Source organism: Pelodiscus sinensis, chromosome 12 (assembly GCF_052426305.1).
Source record: "Pelodiscus sinensis isolate ZL-2025 chromosome 12, ASM5242630v1, whole genome shotgun sequence".
Taxonomy (NCBI): Eukaryota; Metazoa; Chordata; order Testudines; family Trionychidae; genus Pelodiscus; species Pelodiscus sinensis.
This window is the reverse complement of record NC_143063.1, coordinates 10,810,594-10,828,447: the sequence shown is the minus strand read 5'-3', so window position 1 is coordinate 10,828,447 and position 17,854 is coordinate 10,810,594.

Sequence of the window (17,854 nt, the reverse complement as noted above, 5' to 3'; positions counted from 1 at the left end):
TGGAATTCTGGTTTCAGTCACCCCTGTGTAAATCCGCCTCCCCGCCACACGGATACTCCTCACGTCAGTGTTTTTAAGATCAGATTCTGATCAGTCACACCACACTAAATCCCTGGTTATACAGGAGACGTGACCCTGGATTCACAAGGGTGTCAATGAGCAGGCTTTGAACCTAAAAATCCACATGCTCTGTCAGCACCAATTATATAGCCCCATCCATGCATAAGTTCTTATATAGCCAAGTCCTCTGATCTGAGAGCGCCAGAGAAGGTCCGCCACTCTGAGCAGGTGTAGTGCCATTGTGCTGGATGGGGAGAAGATGTGGTAAAATCATTCCAACGGCGGCGTTTGTCCCCACTTGCTATGTATTGGTGCTCCATGGGCAAGGATAGAGGTGGTGGATGCTGAGCACCTGAGATCTGCCACATTGGACAAGGGGGGGGAGCTACTCTGGGGTCTCTGGGTACAAATAACTGATAGCAAAATCAATACCACTCTCCAGAAAACCCACTGACTGCTACACTTACCTACACACCTCCACCTTCCATAGAGCACACACCATTCCATCCATTGTCTATAGTCAAGCCCTTAGATACAATCACATCTGCTCCAACCCCACTGACAGACCAAAAACTTTAAGATCTCTACCAAGCATTCGTAAAACTCAATTACCGACCGGTGGAATAGAAACAAATTGAAAGGGCCAGACAAACTTGCAGAAACCATCTACTTCAAGATAGGCCCAAGAAAAGCTAGTTAAACTCCAACATATCAACCACCTACAACCTACACTAGAACAGGATACTACACTCCAAGAGGCCCTGGGTGACAGACCTATACTCTCTAATAGACAACCACCTAACCTCAGGAAGATACTTACTAACAACCACAAGGCACAGCACATCAATACTAACTCTGGAACTTTCCCTTGTGACAAACCCCATTGCCAACTTTGTCCACATATCTACTCTGGGGACACCATCACTGGACCTAACTATGTCAGTTATACGATCAAGGACTCATTCCTGTTCATCCAGCAATGTGACTTATGCCATCATGTGTCAGCAGTGTCCCTCTGCAATGTATATTGACAGACTGCTCATTGATTCACTTTACCAAAGAATCAATGCCCACAAATCTGACATCTTCCAAGAGAAAATCCTATTAGTCTACATTTCAGTCTACCTGGGCATTCCCTTAGAGACCTGACAACATGCATCTTACTTCAGAAAGACTTTAACACTAGATTACAGAGAGAAACTTCAGAACTTTCATTCATGCTTAAATTTGACAGGTTACAAATGGGCCTTAAGAAAGATGCTAGTTACCTACGCATTACAAAGACAGCTTCCCCAACTATTGATAGTCCTAGTAACTGCTGATTAGCCACTCACTGACTTAAAATAAGCTATTTCCTCCTTCCCTCTCCCCCGCCCCACCTTTTGTTCTACAATCTGATTTGTTAGTTTATAATGTGCTCACCCTCTTTATTGTATTCCTTTGTTATATATGGTCACGCCAATTCTCTTTCAGAATAGGATTTGGAGAAGTGGGTCTGGGCCACGAAAGCTCACCACCTAACAACTATCTTGTTAGTCTTTAAAGAACTATATATTTTTCCTTTTGTTTTACCATGCTACCACAGTGCATTTGCTAGACCTGTGCCTTAGGGAAAAGAATTGACCCATAGTGATTCAAAAGTGACTTTGATTCCATTTCGCTTCCTGTACAAGTTAGTCGCACTTTGTTTGGCTCCAGTAACCCTATGTCAAATATTTACTAGGCTCTCATCAGAATCAACATTACAGCTGGGCAAACCTCTCCATGCAAACCCTGTTTTTCACTTGCTTACAAGTTGTATGAAACACCCCGGGTTCAGCCAGGCATAGGAACAAGCCTCTATTGCCGTCTGCCTCTTGTCTACACTTTTGCATCTCTCTCAACAATGGCTGGTCTGAGTCCCATGCTGGCCACAATCTCCTGTCCCTTAGGATACTGATGCCCCCTCTATGGCCTCCTTGAGACCCCATCATTGAGATTCCCATCTAGATGTAGAGGCTGAAGGAGATGGACAATTACAGGGCTCTCCACTAATCTCCCCTTTCCAGACTTCAGCATATAGTACTCTCAAGGCTCCAGCTGACTTCTCAATTGTACACAGATCTACATCCAATGTATACCCATCCCCAGACAGAACCTGAAAAGGCCAGGTACCAGGAGAGCTATTTCAGAGTCATCACCTATGTGTTTCAAACCTCTGACTTCCTCTGCATCCCTTTGTACCTCTAGCAGTAACCATAATCGCAACACAGTTCTGCAAGAGCCTCTCTCGCTATCTTCTGTTTCTTTTTGTGACCTCTGTAGTTTATTACAGAATGTTAGTCTAATGTAGAATAGTGGTAGAGATGTAGCCGTGTTAGTCTGGGGTAGCTGAAGCAAAATGCAGGACAATGTAGCACTTTAAAGATTAACAAGATGGTTTATTAGATGATGAGCTTTCGTGGGCCAGACCCACTTCCTCAGATCAAATAATGGAAGAAAACAGTCACAACCATATATACCAAAGGATACAATTTAAAAAAATGAACACACATGAAAAGGACAAATCACATTACAGAACAGAAGGAGGATGTGGGGGTGGGGGTGGGGGGAAGGAAGGTGAATGCCAGTGTGTTAATGATATTAGAGGTGGGGAAGGGGAAATGTCTGTGAGTTAATATCATTAACTCACTGGCATTCACCTTCCTTCCCCCCCCCCCCCCACATCCCCCTTCTGTTCTGAAATGTGATTTGTCCTTTTCATGTGTGTTAATTTTTTAAAATTGTATCCTTTGGTATATATGGTTGTGACTGTTTTCTTCCACTATTTGATCTGAGGAAGTGGGTCTGGCCCACGAAAGCTCATCACTTAATAAACCATCTTGTTAGTCTTTCAAGTGCTACATTGTCCTGCATTTTGCTTAGTCTAATGCATACAGGATCACTTCATGATATAAAACATAGTTACATGTTTCCAACAGAGTATATGCTCAGTGCTGTATAATATCCAAAAAATAAACTGAAAGCTCTTTAACTAGGGGATTCTCTACAAAATAGATATCCCTGTGGATCATTGGCTTTTAAATTTAAAACAGTTTTGATGCTGTAATGCAAGCCCCAAACACTAGGTAGAGCAGCTAGCACAGAAATATTCTGTTCAAAATAGCAGGTTGAAATGAACATGTTGCACTGTGGTGGAAGGAGAACAGCAAAAGATTTTTAGCATTTTAAGATTTTCCATGAATCTGTTAGTTTTGCTTTATTCTACTTTACTATTTCTACATTAGCACTCAACAAAAGAGGGAGAAAAGTAAAGAAGTAAATTGTATTTCCCCATGATTTCAAAGTAACACATTTCAAAAATTAACATTTGTTTTCAAACTTCAAGAGGAGGAAAACGTCAATGAAAATAGCACTTTTCAATCAGCTGGGAATGGATGGTGTAGACGGAGCTTGATCCTGCCTTGAGGGCAGGGGGCTGGACTCGATGACCTCTCGAGGTCCCTTCCAGTCCTATGATTCTATGAAATAAAATATATTTATTCTCCATCTCAGATTGTTTAATTTGCAGGTTACTGTGCAAATTACTAAATTACTAATTATTCTACACAACTAAAAATATTAGCATTAAGTGTGGCTGCTTCATATACCCTGTTTCTTGTTCCTTACATTAGTCTCATCTTTTCTGTCCTAGGACTCATGAATTAGAAAAAAAAATCAGCTGGTGAAAAACCCTCAGAGATTATCATCTGCAAAAGAAGTTAATAGAAATTCTTCCAAAAGACCTAGAAATTATCTTGGATGAATCAGTCTCCCAATCCAGTTTCATAGAGGAGGAATATGATCTCTTGGATAAAACAGAGGAGGACCCCAAGAGGAAACACTGTTGATTCTGATGCAGGAAGTTTTATTTCCAGTGCGTGAACAAGGCATCCAAATAGATGATGACAGCATGGAATGTCAGATGGCAAGCAACTGAATTAAAAAAATTGCCTCAGAGAAAGAAATGCTAAAGCTCTTCAGGGATTTATGGAAAATCCTGGCTAATGTGGAAAAAGAACTGTGTCGAATGAGAGGTCAGGGAAGATATACCTGCTGAGAAATATAAATCTCAGCTGAAAGATAAGGTTTTGCAATTACACAGACAGAATAAATGTGATCTTATTAATGGTTTGACTAGACTCAAATGCTGTACAACATCTACTTGCAGTAGAGAAACACTATTTTCTGAAATGGATCAAATTTCAGCTGGATCACACTGACAGAAGGAATTGTTCTGAACCTACAGGCTGAATACAAAGAGAAATGCAAGTCTCTCAGATTAGTTCAGCCACTTCTTTACAGGTTGAGCATTCCATGTGAAAGTTGGGGAAGTCCCAGGAGGCTGTGCACCCCATGGTTAAAGGCTGCAATACCCTAAAAAGTGGAAGGCAACTCACCCACCTCTCAGGCATCGCAATTGACCTCATGCTAAAAGAGCTTCCTCTTCACCTGATGAACGGACATGTCTGCAACCTCTCACTGCAATGGGTGACCGACATTCTGAACTCTGGGCCAAGCTGAGGCGAAGGACCAAAATGCTGGTTGTGATGATGCTGGGAGTGCAGAGCAATGGGAAATCCACCTTCCTGAACGCCACATTCCAGCGGCAGTTTGCAGTGAGTAGCGGCTGAGGTACGCAGGGAGCCTTCATGTTGCTCCTTCAAGCTAGAGCAATCTTAGAAAAGGAACAGGGCTGTGATTTCATCCTGGTGATGGACACAAAGTATGAAAGCCCCTGAACAGGCCAAGGTGGAAGAGAGTTATCAACATGACAACGAGTTGGCTATCCTGGTGACTGGACTGAACAACAGAACCATTGTTAACATGGTCATGGAGAATGTCACTGAAATGAAAGATTTTGAAAGCTGTGCTCCATGGATCTCTCAGAAAGCAAAGAGCGGGGCATAAAACCCACTGCTAATTTGCGCATCAGAACGTCAGTGATGTTTCTGCATGTGAACAAAACACGAGACACAGGAAACGCCTCCAGGAGCTACTGGATTAAGTCATCAAAACTGCAGCAAAGATAAAAAATCTAAATGAGAAAATAAACTTTTCTGATATCATGGAGGATGATCTGGAAAAAACACAGTTGGTACAAGTGTTGCCGGACTGCAATTAAGAATCTCTCTCTCCTGATGAATAGAAGCTAACAATCTGAAATGCAACAGAGACTACTGTGTGGAGAACAGAAAATTCGGGAGCTCTTACAATTTTCCCTGTACTATTCTACCAGATTCAGATTTGCTGCCCCACTTTCCAAATATTGTTGTATCAGAAGTGCAAAGAGCCTGAAGAAAAAACTGGAAAGTTGCTCACTCATTTAAGAAATGTAAGGAAGCCACTCACATTAAAGAGGGTCGCCACCGCAATATAGCCAATATTCAAGATGACAACATGGAAGTAATTGGAAGGACAGTGGACATGTTTTTCGAAGAAGGCTGGAGAAAAGAAAGTAAACTGGAAAACCATGAATTGGATATGCAATTTGAAAAAATTTGGAAAGAAAATTTCTGAATTGGTGCCCCTTTTTTAGAGAACCATGAAATTCATGAAAAAATTGAGTTCTATCTGCAAAAAGACTTGGATAACAAAGGGAGTTCAGTCAGAAGATACGAGCAGCAAAAAGCTTGAGGAATTCTAAAATTAACTCTGTCAACATGAGAACCAAACATTTAGACTTTTGATTGACCAACCAGTGAAACATTGGTTTACAAAAAAACCAAAAACGGTTACAGAAAACAGAAAAAACTGCTGAAACGCTGATGGCCAAATGTAATAGTTACATTGAAGAGGGTCTATTTCAAGGTAGACTGATGAACATTATGCAGGAAATTGTTACATATGTTCAATGAGAAACTTCAATAGGAGGAATTGAAAACACTTCAGACTCCAGTTTGCTCTGAAGTTGATCTGAAGCTTCACATTTTGCGGGAAGCCGCTCACACATTTCCGAAGATGCATGATGATTTTCCCCAAAGAAAATGATCCTCAGCAATGGCTGTAACAACTGATACTTCAATATTTCTCTATATTTAAGAGCCATTATTTGAAAAAAGATGCCCAACAACATAGAGCCAAGGACTTCAGTGATCAGTGTCTCCAGCTTGCCTTAATGGCTTATGTTAGCAAAAAACTCGGGCTAGAAATAGTGAATGACTCAGCAGTGGACAGTCTATTGAATGTGCCAGCTGGACTTTTTCTTCAGTTCACTGTGCAGAAGAAGCTGTTTGAACATGAGAACTTCAACTATGTGAAGTTTGTCAAAGCTTGAATACAAAGGCACAGATTAGATTAGTACCAACAGGCTGAGGATTTGGAAGATCCTGAGGAAGAAGTCAAAGCACATGCTTTGGAGAGGATACAGGAAACATTTGCTATGAAATAAACACACAGATATACTCCTAAATGAGATACCGATATGATCGGATGAAGTCACTGGATGGGCAAAAATGAACCATTTTCATCTACTCTTTGCCCCTTTTAGCCTGTAGAAGAGGGGCCCACAGTGCTTCACGTGGGCATTCTTGGGTGTGGAGATTGCACTTGAATAAATAGGGAATGAAATATGCAGCCACTACAGTTCTGCAGCCAAAGTCTCAAAAAGTGCCCTTCCGTACAGGATCAGGGATTTGGTTTTAATTGCTATTTTTAATGTGCTAAGCAGGTGCTAGTATGATCGGATGAAGTCACTGGATTTCAAAACAGATTTGAAAAACCCAACTTCACACACACATGTACTTTCATCTAACAACACCATTCATAACATCAGAATAAAAATCTATTTTGTGATACGAGAGAATTTGAGGTTTCTGGAGTGCTAAACCCAGTCGCATTTCACCAGAGCAGTGGTGACAGCCAATAACCATCTAATTCACTCCAAGAACAGGGCAGCTCAACTCATTCAAGTATCAATACCCTCACCCAGACAACTAGTATCTCAGGGTAGCATACACAATAGCCCAACAAAATGCACTTTATTAGAAGAGCTGGGACAGTCTCATTCCGGATAGAAGATTAGCTGCATTTCTGGCCCAGTTATAATTGGGACAGTGCACCATGATCAGAAGTTAGCAAATCCCACGCCATTAATGGTGCACTTGTAATGCTCCCTCTCCCCTTCCTCTGTCCTGACTCCACCCTTCACCTACAGTCTGTCTCCTCACCTCTGCTCCATTTGGCTCATGCCATCATCTCCTTTCCCTCATTCCCCTGTTCCTGACGACAAAGCTCTTCAGAGTGACTGGTGGAACTTGCCATCTAGACAGTAACTTGTAGCAGCTCAGGGTTCCAGTGCAGAAAGAAACCTACTGAAAAGAACCAGGATTCTAAAAGAAGCTGAAAGAAGGTGCTGCTGGACCAGAGCAGAGAGCAGTACCTCATTCTCTCCCCCATATCCATCAGGAAATGGATGGTCTTGGTGGCTAAAGACTAGGACAGGTGGGTTCTGTTCCTGGTTCTGAGATGAGCATGTGGGATAGTGGATCAGACGTGCTGGGACTAAGATTTCTGGGTTCCATTTCCAGCTCTGCCACTGAACTGCTGTGTTAGTTGGGTAATTTCTCTTAACCTCCGTATGCTTCAGTTTGTCGTGTAAAAGAGGGGATCGAGAATCTGACCCACCTCTCAGCAGATTATGCTGCCTAATTCAAGAATGTTCATAACGTGCTCAGAAATACTCTGATTGGAAGACGTTTAGAAAGGGTAAGTTGTTAGGATTATTATTAATTTGGTAAGAAGTGTGTTGGGGCAGGGCAGAAACGTTGGTTCCTACAAACACGAAGGGTACGTCCAGGGGCCAGATGTAGCCCACCTAACACTTCAATCTGGCCTATGGACTGCATCTGGCTGCTTTCTGTTTATATCCTGCTGCCTCTGCCCCCGAGTTTCCAGGCAGTGGCTCACGCAGCAGGATCCTTTTTAAAAGGCTTGTGGCTCATGGCTATAGTGCTAAACCAGCAGGAGTCAGAGCTGCGATGCCTTTAAATAGCCGCAGAAATCGTGGGCAGGTGCCAAGCACTGCAGTAGCAGTAAGGCCATGAGCCCTTTGCTGTGTTTTCATTCAAAGCCTCTGGCCCCAGACAACTCTGGGGAGAGATAAGTCTCCAGCCCTGCCCATTCTGCCCAAAGCCCCAGCCCTTCATGAGGTAGAGCCAGACAAGACCCCATCCCAAAATTTGTAAAGTGCCCCCCTGCAAGTGTTACTGGTCCCCCCAATAGACCACCACCCTATTGTGAACAGCCTCATCTCTACAAGATGCCATATAAGAGTCACCAACGTCTGAAAGCTTGTTCCTAAATGAAAGTAAACCCTGCCACTCCCCACTCACTAACACTGCGGTCTAGTGTTAAAGGGCCAGCCGGCTCTGCAGGATAGAAATCCTCTTCTTTCTTAGGGTACAGCCGCACTGCAAGCTTATTTTGGGAAAAGCTATTCCAGAAGATCTAGAAAGAGAGCTTCAAACAGTTCTGAAGTGGCCTGGCACAGGGCAGACTCATCACCATGATGCCTCCAGTCTTGGGAATTAGCTTGCTTGGCTCTCCGGACAATTCCCTCTAGCTGGGGTCTCCCCCTGTTTCTCTTTGTTCCTGGCATCCTCCCCAGGACACTGCCCTCCAGCAGGGCCCACTCCAGTGTCTGAGCCCCCTTCCAGAGGTTGGTGTTTATCCTGCTTGCACTTCAGGGTTCTCCCTTCCCAGGGCACCCCAATGCCTTCACCCAGGTCCCCTGAACCCCCTTGCCTCAGTGACCCACTGCCAGTCTGCATCTAGCCCTGAGGGGCAAACTACAGTCTGGAATGGCCACTCAGCACTGGCAAAGCAGTGTGGACCTGCTGCCCCTGCCTAGCATGGCTGCCTCACTACCTCACAAGTAGCCTAAGGCCTTGCTTCAGGCTCTGCAGCCTGGGACCTTGCTTGGCCACCGCTTCCCCAGATCTGCCCTACCTCCAGGAAGCCACCTGCTTCCCTGGCAGTCAGGCCCCTACTACTCTCTCTCCACACCCCCACTCAGTTCTCCCTCTGCCTCCTGGAGTCCTCCTTTATATGGCCACCAGCTGGGCCCTGGTTAGCTAGAACTGCCTCAGCTGGGGCTTTTCTCGCAGCCCTTGCTCAAGGCTGGGGTTTTGCCCTTAAAGGGCAAGTGCACGGCAAATGCCCCGTCACAGGCCCACAGCAAAAAATTATTATCCACCCCGTATTAATGCATCCCAGAATCATGTTTGCTTTTTTGGCAGCAGTGTCACATAGTTGACTCATGTTTAACTTGTGGTTCACTATGACCCCTAGAACCCTTTCAGCAGTACTCCTTCCTAGAGTCACTTCCCGTTCTGTATGGCTATGTCTACACTGCACTGGTTTTGCGCAAGAAATATGCAAATGAGGCTAAGCGTGGAATATTGCTGAGCTTCATTTGCATGCCTAATGAGCAGCCACTTTTTGCTCAAGAGGCTTTTGTGCAAGAAGGAGCTGTCTACACTGCTCCTTCCTGTGCAAGAAAACCCTCTTGCGCAGAGCCGTTAAACTGCTTATTTTCAGGAAGAACGTCTCGGTGCAAGAGGGGTTTTTCTGCACAAGAAGGAGCCGAGTAGACAGCACTTTCTTGTGCAAAAGCCCTTTCTGCAAAAATGGTGGCCCATTGGGTATGCAAATGAGGCACGGTGATATTCATCCCTGCGCCTCATTTGCATATCTTATTGCGCAATAATGCTCAGTGTAGACATAGCCTATGTGTGAAATGGATTGTTCCTTCTTAAGTGTAGCACTTCACAATTGTCCTTATTAAACTTCATCCTATTTACCTCAGACCATTTTGAATTATGACCCTATCCTCCAAAGCAGTTGAGACCCCTCTCAGCTTAGTATCATCTGCAAACATAATAAGCGTACGTTCTACGCCGATATCTAAATTGTTGATGAAGCTATTGAACAGAGCCAGTCCCAAGAACAGACCCTGCGGAATCCCACTTGTTCTGCCCTTCGGACGTGATAACTATTCTCTGGGAACGTTATCCAGCTAGTTAGGCACCCACCTTATAGAAGCCCCATCTAAGTTATATTTGCCTAGTTTACTGATAAGAAGATCATGCAAGACCATATCAAATGCCTTACAAAATTCTAGCTATACCATGTCCACCACTCTCCCTTATCCAACAAATTCCTGCAGTCTAGAAGTAGCTTCAGTGCCTGCTGGACACCCACTGCCCTGTGCCAGGCATCACACACTCTGGGGGCAAAAGACACGTCCGAGGGGTGGGCAGCATTTGGGAGCCAGCAGGAAGAGGGAAATGAGGACACACTTGTCATGCAGTTTGCCCTCTGATCCAGTTGGTAGCTGTGCTGAAGACAGGAACGTAACCTCAGCCACAGCCCTGGCACTGGGGGCCCCACGCTGGCCTCACGTCTTGTTGAGCTGTGGGGTGCCGACCAGCGCTATGCTGGAGAGCCCCTTCGCATCACCCAGCACCCGTCCTGATCCCGGTGGCTCTGTCCGGCTGTGGAGCGGTGGAGCTTAGATCAGGCTCAGCATCCTTGTGCTGGCCAGGCCCGGCTCCATGTGGCCTGTTGGCAGCTGCCTTCCAGAGTAACATCCTGTTCCTGCTTTAGCTGGCGGAGCTGCAGCTGGGCTTTGCCTGGGCTAGGGCCTGACAGGTGCAAACCAAGCTCCAGAGGCGACTCGGGCGGCTCCGTCCCTCCCAGCAGGGGAAAGTTTCAGGTTGGGCTTCGCTGGCTCCGCCCCGGAGCCTGAATGGAACCTTCTGGCCAGACAGAGCCTGGGGGCCGGGCGGCGCCCGAGAGCGACAGCCGCTCTCTGGGGGGGCGTGCGCTGGGCGGTGCGCTTGGAACCCGGCGCTGGCTGGCGCGGGGGGTGAGCCAGCGGGTGGGTGAGCCACTGGCACCCAGCCGAGCACCGTGTGTTGGGCTGGACGGGGCGCGTCGGTCTCTGCTAAATGCCCCCCCACATTCACGCAGGCTGCAAACTGCGCAGGATCAGCATCCTCCCAACCTCCCCTCTCCGCCCCATGGCCGGCAGGTCCAGCAGCCTTCCTGCTTGTGGGGATTTGGCCCCACCCCATGGCCACCCAGCTGGGATCTGGCCCCCTGTCTCCAGTTGAGCCCCGGGTGCTTGGCACTGCCTGATTGCTGCTCCTCATTCCAGGGTGTGGTGGGAGCTGCAAAGTGCCCCAGTCACCTTTGTACTGCATTGCCGCTGACACACGTCTCCAGCAAGTACCAGATCCCCCCACGAACTGACAGAGCAGCTGGGTCTTGCTTAGTGGAGGTTGGTCAGAAAGGGCTTAGGCCCTGCAATGGGGTTCACTCCCCAGGGCAGCGCCACCTGCTGGTTGCCCCAGGAATTAGTTTGCAGAGCTCACATGCCCTCTTCTGAGGGTGCCTTGTCTGTCAGGAGATCCCCGCCCCCACTCTACAGGTGCTGCAGGGTCTTCTTTATGACTCAGCCATGCCACACACTGGGTGCCCCCTTTCGAGGGGAGGGGCACATATCTCACAATACTGCAAGACCCAGAACCCACCATTCTGGGTCCCACCCCAGGGCTATCAGATTTTGCTGCCTCGTCCTAACTCCCTCCACCATTATTAAGGGCAAAGCAGTAAACACAATAACAGTAGCTCAGCTGCAGAGTGGTGGACTGTAGGAGCGGCTCAGCAAGTTACCCCTGGGTGTCTGGTTCAACTCCTGCTCGAAGGAGAGTGTCTTTTTCCTCCCCTGCTCAGGCAGAGCGAGAGAAGAAAGGCAGCTTTTGTCTGCGTGAGGCTGCTCCCCGAAAAGCAGAGCGCCCTGAGCCCACCGCAGCCAGCTCCTCAACAGTCACAGCCCCCACCCCTGGGAATTTCTGTTGTCCCTCAGTGGGACCCACCGTGCATGGAGGGGAGGGGGCAGGGCTAGGCCAAGGGAAGGTTCTGCCTCCTGCCTTCCTTCCCAGTAGCTTTCCAGTCCAAGCCAGCTGTGGGTGTCCGCGCTGCCCCGGGCCTGGCTGTGGGATGGGAGAAGAGTTACCTGGGCGGGGGGGCTGGTCTCTGGATGGAGGCCTGAGTGTATTGTGATGTCATGTGTGACAGCAACAAAGACTGTGGCTGCAGCGTTCTTGTCCTGCCTCCAGTCCAACTGGCTGGCAACGGCCGGCGCCCAAGGATCCGAGAGACGAGAACTGAGCCTCTGTCAAGAACCTCAGGCAGCCGCTGTCCCCGCGGGCGCTGGAGAGAGGATGAGTCTGCACAGAAGGTAATTCCCGGAGCCTTTCCCAGCCCACCTCAGAGATTGGTGCCTCCTCGGCCTAGGGACGGGTGGGGGCTGGGGCTGCAACAGGCGCTTCCCAACACTCCGTTTTGATTTGACTCAGAGCATCTTCCCCTCTCCTCCTGCTTCAGCCTTTCCGCGCTCCTGAGGCAGATGGGGATGATTTTCTCTCACTGCTGACTCGTGGGGGCGAATTTCCATGTTTCTTACCTAAAGGGAACATCACAAAACTTGAGTAGAATTTGGGTTGATGTCTCCATGACGCTTATTCCTCTTGGAGGTGCCCCTAACGCATCCCCGGCCTTCAGGGTGGGCAGAGAAATGTTTGGTCTCAAGTAATGATTGTCCAATATCCGTGTGTTCGGACAACATCCAGCTCAGAATGTGCAGACTTGAAATAACAAAGTGCCATTTGAATTCTAGTGAAAATGATACCGCTCTACTGCCAGGGCCAGGCTCTCATGTGGGTAGTTCTCTCAGAAATGCAAAACTCCATACAAATTCCTCTCTACCCCCTCCAGACTATAAAATATCTCTGTAAATAGCCAGTGAGGTTCCATTCTAGGCAACGGATTGAAATAAACTGCTACCTCATTTTGTCATTAGTCTTGGCTGTGATTTCTTTATCATTTTTTTGGTGACCTACGTTCTGATTTGATGTTCTAAGTAGTGTGTAAAGCTCTTCATTGAATGTTCACTGGTTCTTTCCCCCATGCTAATAGGTTCCAGATTTTGAAATACTTGACAGGAATGAAATGTCTGTTCAGCTGATAATCCGTCCTTCCGGTGCTTCAAAGCTGCTACTTAACAAGCTTTTATTTCTCTTACTGGCTGTGACGGACCGGGCCATGTCTGGGCACAGCTAAGGGCGTCCGCTTAGGGCTAATTGCTCAAATCCGGGGTTCCTTACAGCCCCCGACTGGCGACCTCTCCACACAGGCCACGAACCAGTCTCACCGAGCGCTTCAGCTGCCTGCCTGAAGCCTCCCGAGCAAAACCCCTCCGACACCCCAGCAATATCCGTGCCCCAGATGGCCCCGGGCCTATACACAGGTGGGGGGTCCTAGCACCCAATCCCACCTACCCCGAACAAGTCCTGTCCGGTTCCAAGAAACCAGCCACAGATCCCTGGTCAATTTACCCTCTGGATCTTACCCACAAATCACGCTGGGCCAATCTTTAGAATCTAAAACTAAAGGTTTATTAACACAAGAAAGAAAAGCCTGAGAGTAAGGTTATTAAAGTACAGTACGTTACATGCACCGAATCTCCCAGTTCTCGATGCAGGCTCTAGCAGAGGTGTTGCAGCTGCTGGTTTAAAAGTTCTTATTGCACATCCTGAGATCAGGATGAGTTCACAGGTCTTCCGGGCTCTTCAATCCCTGCAGTGCTGCTTCTGGGATGAAGTGCTGAGCTGAGAACCAAAATGGCATCGACCACATGGCCTCTTTATACTCCTTCCTGGCCTCTTCTTGTATGCAGCAAGTCACCTGGTCAGAGGCCAATCTCTATGTTTCCTGCTGGCTGCCCTCAGGTGACAAATCCCATTCTTTGGGTGTGTCCATAGCCTATTGAGAGTCATTGTTCCACAGGGCTTTGCTACTCAGCCTGTCCATAGCCATGCTTAACCACATTCACAGAAATATTCAGCTTCCACACAGATTACAGATTCCTACCTACACACATAGACATTAAACACTCACATAAATAGCGTACATAAGATCAACAAACAACAATCTCCCACTCAACACCCCACATGGCTCCCCCCACACCAATTTCTGGGGCCAACACCCCCACCTAGGGGTGCACCAGCGATCTGGCTGCTTCCCTCCAATTCAGCAACGTGACACCCCCAACGCAAAATTGATGCAGGAAGTGATGCCAGTAACTTCACTGAGGGCATCACAGGCCTCCCCCAACAAAATGGTGGCGTGCCTCAGTTTCCCTTCTTACGCAGGACCTTCTGGCTGGAACCCTTTTTGTCCTGTAAGAAGTTCCAAGACCAGTTACAAGTGTTAACCACGAAATAGCAACATCACAATGTCCCCTTACATACCGTCTGTCGTTTGGTACATCTCCAGACAGATTACATGGTATTTTCATAAGCTCATGCACCCTGTATACCGTTACAATTCTCTGCAACAATAACACATTGGTTACAAGAATTAACATCAGTAACAAGAACAATCCTATACCAGGTGTATACTGAAATTCTCCGTCAGGCCCCTTCTCTGGCCCCACACCATTGCAGTTTTGGCCCCTCAGGTTTAAACTGCAAATCTTCTTGGCCAAAGCAAGTCCTGCCCCTCCCCCTTGTCCTCAGGGCCCCAGGCCTGAAACCTCTGGCCAGACCAAGACAAGGGGCTGGCTGGGCGTGACTCCCTGGCTCACAACGGCCCTGGAATTCTCCCCCTTCCCCCACTCAGTGGGGTAACAGCAGTAAGCTGTAGACTCCCAAGTCTCTCCTCTGTCCACCTCCAACCTCTGTTTCCACATGGAACCAGATATCAACTTCCCTGATTGAGTATGAGTGTCCACAGTGTCCAGAGATGGGAGCATAACTGCCATCTCCTGCATCCTAGGGAGAGTGACCACACAGCTGTTCTGCTCTGCATACTTAGCTACCCAGCCCTTCTCCTGAATCTGAGACACTAAGTTCCCACTCTCCTCATTCACCTGGGAACAATCCTGTCCCACACACACTGACTTCCCAGCAAGCTGGTCACCCACAGTCACTGGGTTAGCAGCCTGCTCCAGTTCTTTGGCTGTTCCTGCCTCATCTGGAACAACCCTCAGTCCCTCTGAGACCTCTCCAACACCATCCACACTGGGTTTCCCTAAACCCAAGTCATTGGAGTCACTGCTAACAGACAAATTCTGTCTGTCAGGCACCAAAACAAGTGCCTCACACAAGAAGCTGCTGCCGTTTACAGGCAGAGCTTTCTCCTGAATGCCTTCTCCCAGCAAGGCCCTGTCACCTCCCTCAGTCACAGCAAACTGCTTGCTACAAGCACTGCCAGGACTCTCCTCCCTATGAGCTTCCTTAAGCAGCAGTTCACCCTTCCCTGGCTCTGCAGCAGCCTTGCCCTGCTGAGCCACAACCAATTCCTCCTGCAATTCCCTTACTCCCTGGGTCATCTCTGGCCCCTCTGGTGGATTCACAGACAATCCCCTCTCAGGCACACAGACAGACCCACAAGAGACAGGGTCGGAAGCACCTTCACTCCCTGTGCAACTCTCTAGATGGCTGTAAACGTCCACACCATCATTAGGCACCAGAGTTAACACACCCTCATTCTCTTCTTGTGCCCGGGCTAAGGGGTCTCTCTGCTCCCACAGAGTCGCTCCCCCCTCTGCCAGCAACACAGCAGCATCAGGCACAATATCAGGGTCACCACTGTCTGGTCTCTGGGGTTCTGGTAAAACACTGACTGACTCTACCTGAGTCGCCTCATCCCTCTCCCCAGCAGACACAAACCTTGGGCCACCCCCTTCCTGGGCCTTAGCCATATCCAGACCCAACTCTGGGACCACAACACTGCTCTCAGCCTTCACAGGCTGTGGGGCACCTTCCTCAGACACAGGAAGAAACTCTTCCCCACACACAGCCAGACAACCAGAGACAGCTTCTCCCTTGTCCCAACACCTCTGGCTAATCTCAGGCATACAGCTAGCCACTGAGACAGCTTCCTTTACTGCCCCACTGCTACTTCCACCAGCCAAATTGCCAGCTTGCACACACTGTGCTTCACACAAGTCAATTTCAGCTTGTGCAGGTTCAATTCCACAAACCTCACCAGCCACCAACTCCTCAACTAAAACTTCACTCTGGCCAGCCACTCCAGGCTGCCCCAGAGAAACATTTCCCTGATTTCTGGGCTCTTCCTGCCCTGGTTCTGATTCCAGCCTCACCTCTGAGGCATCAGACAGGCCCTCACCCACAGGCTCACATATAGAGACACTTTCCCCTTGGTTACAGGGAGACTGACCAGCTTCAGGAAACTTTCCACACCCACATGCACCCCCTTCCCAAACCTCCCTGTTAGCTACAGGTAACACAAAAGGTTTGCATTCATACATGCTTTGGGGTTGGGTCATCACATCAGCTGGGTAAAATACGTCTGCCATATCATAAGCATACCCCATACCCACAGAGTTATACATTGAACCTTCAGGAGGATACAGTCTCTCTTGTTCTTTTAGTCTCTTAAGCTGGAGGTCAAGTCTAGCATTTTCCTCCTTGGCTAGGGCCATCTTCTTTGCATGCTCTGCCTCTTCCCTCCTCTGTCTCTCAGCATATTCTGCCTTTTTCTCCTCAAGTTCCCAATCCATCTCCTTCTGTCTCTTAGCAATTTCTTCATCTGCCTTCCGCCTTCTTTCAGCAGCCTCCTTGCCTTGCTTCTGCTCCTTTTCATCCACATCTCTGGTTAATAACAGCACTACCAGATCTAGTTTAGACGCCCTTTTCCTAAAGGCAATGCCTCTCCCCAAGCACAAATCCTTCAGAGCACTTTTGTTCAGACTCTCATATAGTTCCGGGATCATCGCAGCGGCTCTTTAATCACCCAAACTCTCAACACCAAAAATCAAATTTAGACAGCGTGGGGTCCTGATCCCAAAGCTCAATTGACCAAGATCTGTGGATCCTGCCGACTACGCCACTGTGACGGACCAGGCCATGTCTGGGCACAGCTAAGGGCGTCCGCTTAGGGCGAATTGCTCAAATCCGGGGCTCCTTACAGCCCCCGACTGGTGACCTCTCCAAACAGGCCACGAACCAGTCTCACCGAGCGCTTCAGCTGCCTGCCTGAAGCCTCCCGAGCAAAACCCCTCCGACACCCCAGCAATATCCGTGCCCCAGATGGCCCCGGGCCTATACACAGGTGGGGGGTCCTAGCACCCAATCCCACCTACCCCGAACAAGTTCTGTCCGGTTCCAAGAAACCAGCCACAGATCCCTGGTCAATTTACCCTCTGGACCTTACCCACAAATCACGCTGGGCCAATCCTTTAGAATCTATATCTAAAGGTTTATTATTACAGGAAAGAAAAGCCTGAGAGTAAGGTTATTAAAGTACAGTACGTTACATGCACCGAATCTCCCAGTTCTCGATGCAGGCTCTAGCAGAGGTGTTGCAGCTGCTGGTTTAAAAGTTCTTATTGCACATCATACGATCAGGATGGGTTCACAGGTCTTCCGGGCTCTTCAATCCCTGCAGTGCTGCCTCTGGGATGAAGTGCTGAGCTGAGAACCAAAATGGCATCGACCACATGGCCTCTTTATACCTCCTTCCTGGCCTCTTCTTGTATGCAGCAAGTCACCTGGTCAGAGGCCAATCTCTATGTTTCCTGCTGGCTGCCCTCAGGTGACAAATCCCATTCTTTGGGTGTGTCCATAGCCTATTGAGAGTCATTGTTCCACAGGGCTTTGCTACTCAGCCTGTCCATAGCCATGCTTAACCACATTCAGAGAAATATTCAGCTTCCACACAGATTACAGATTCCTACCTACAC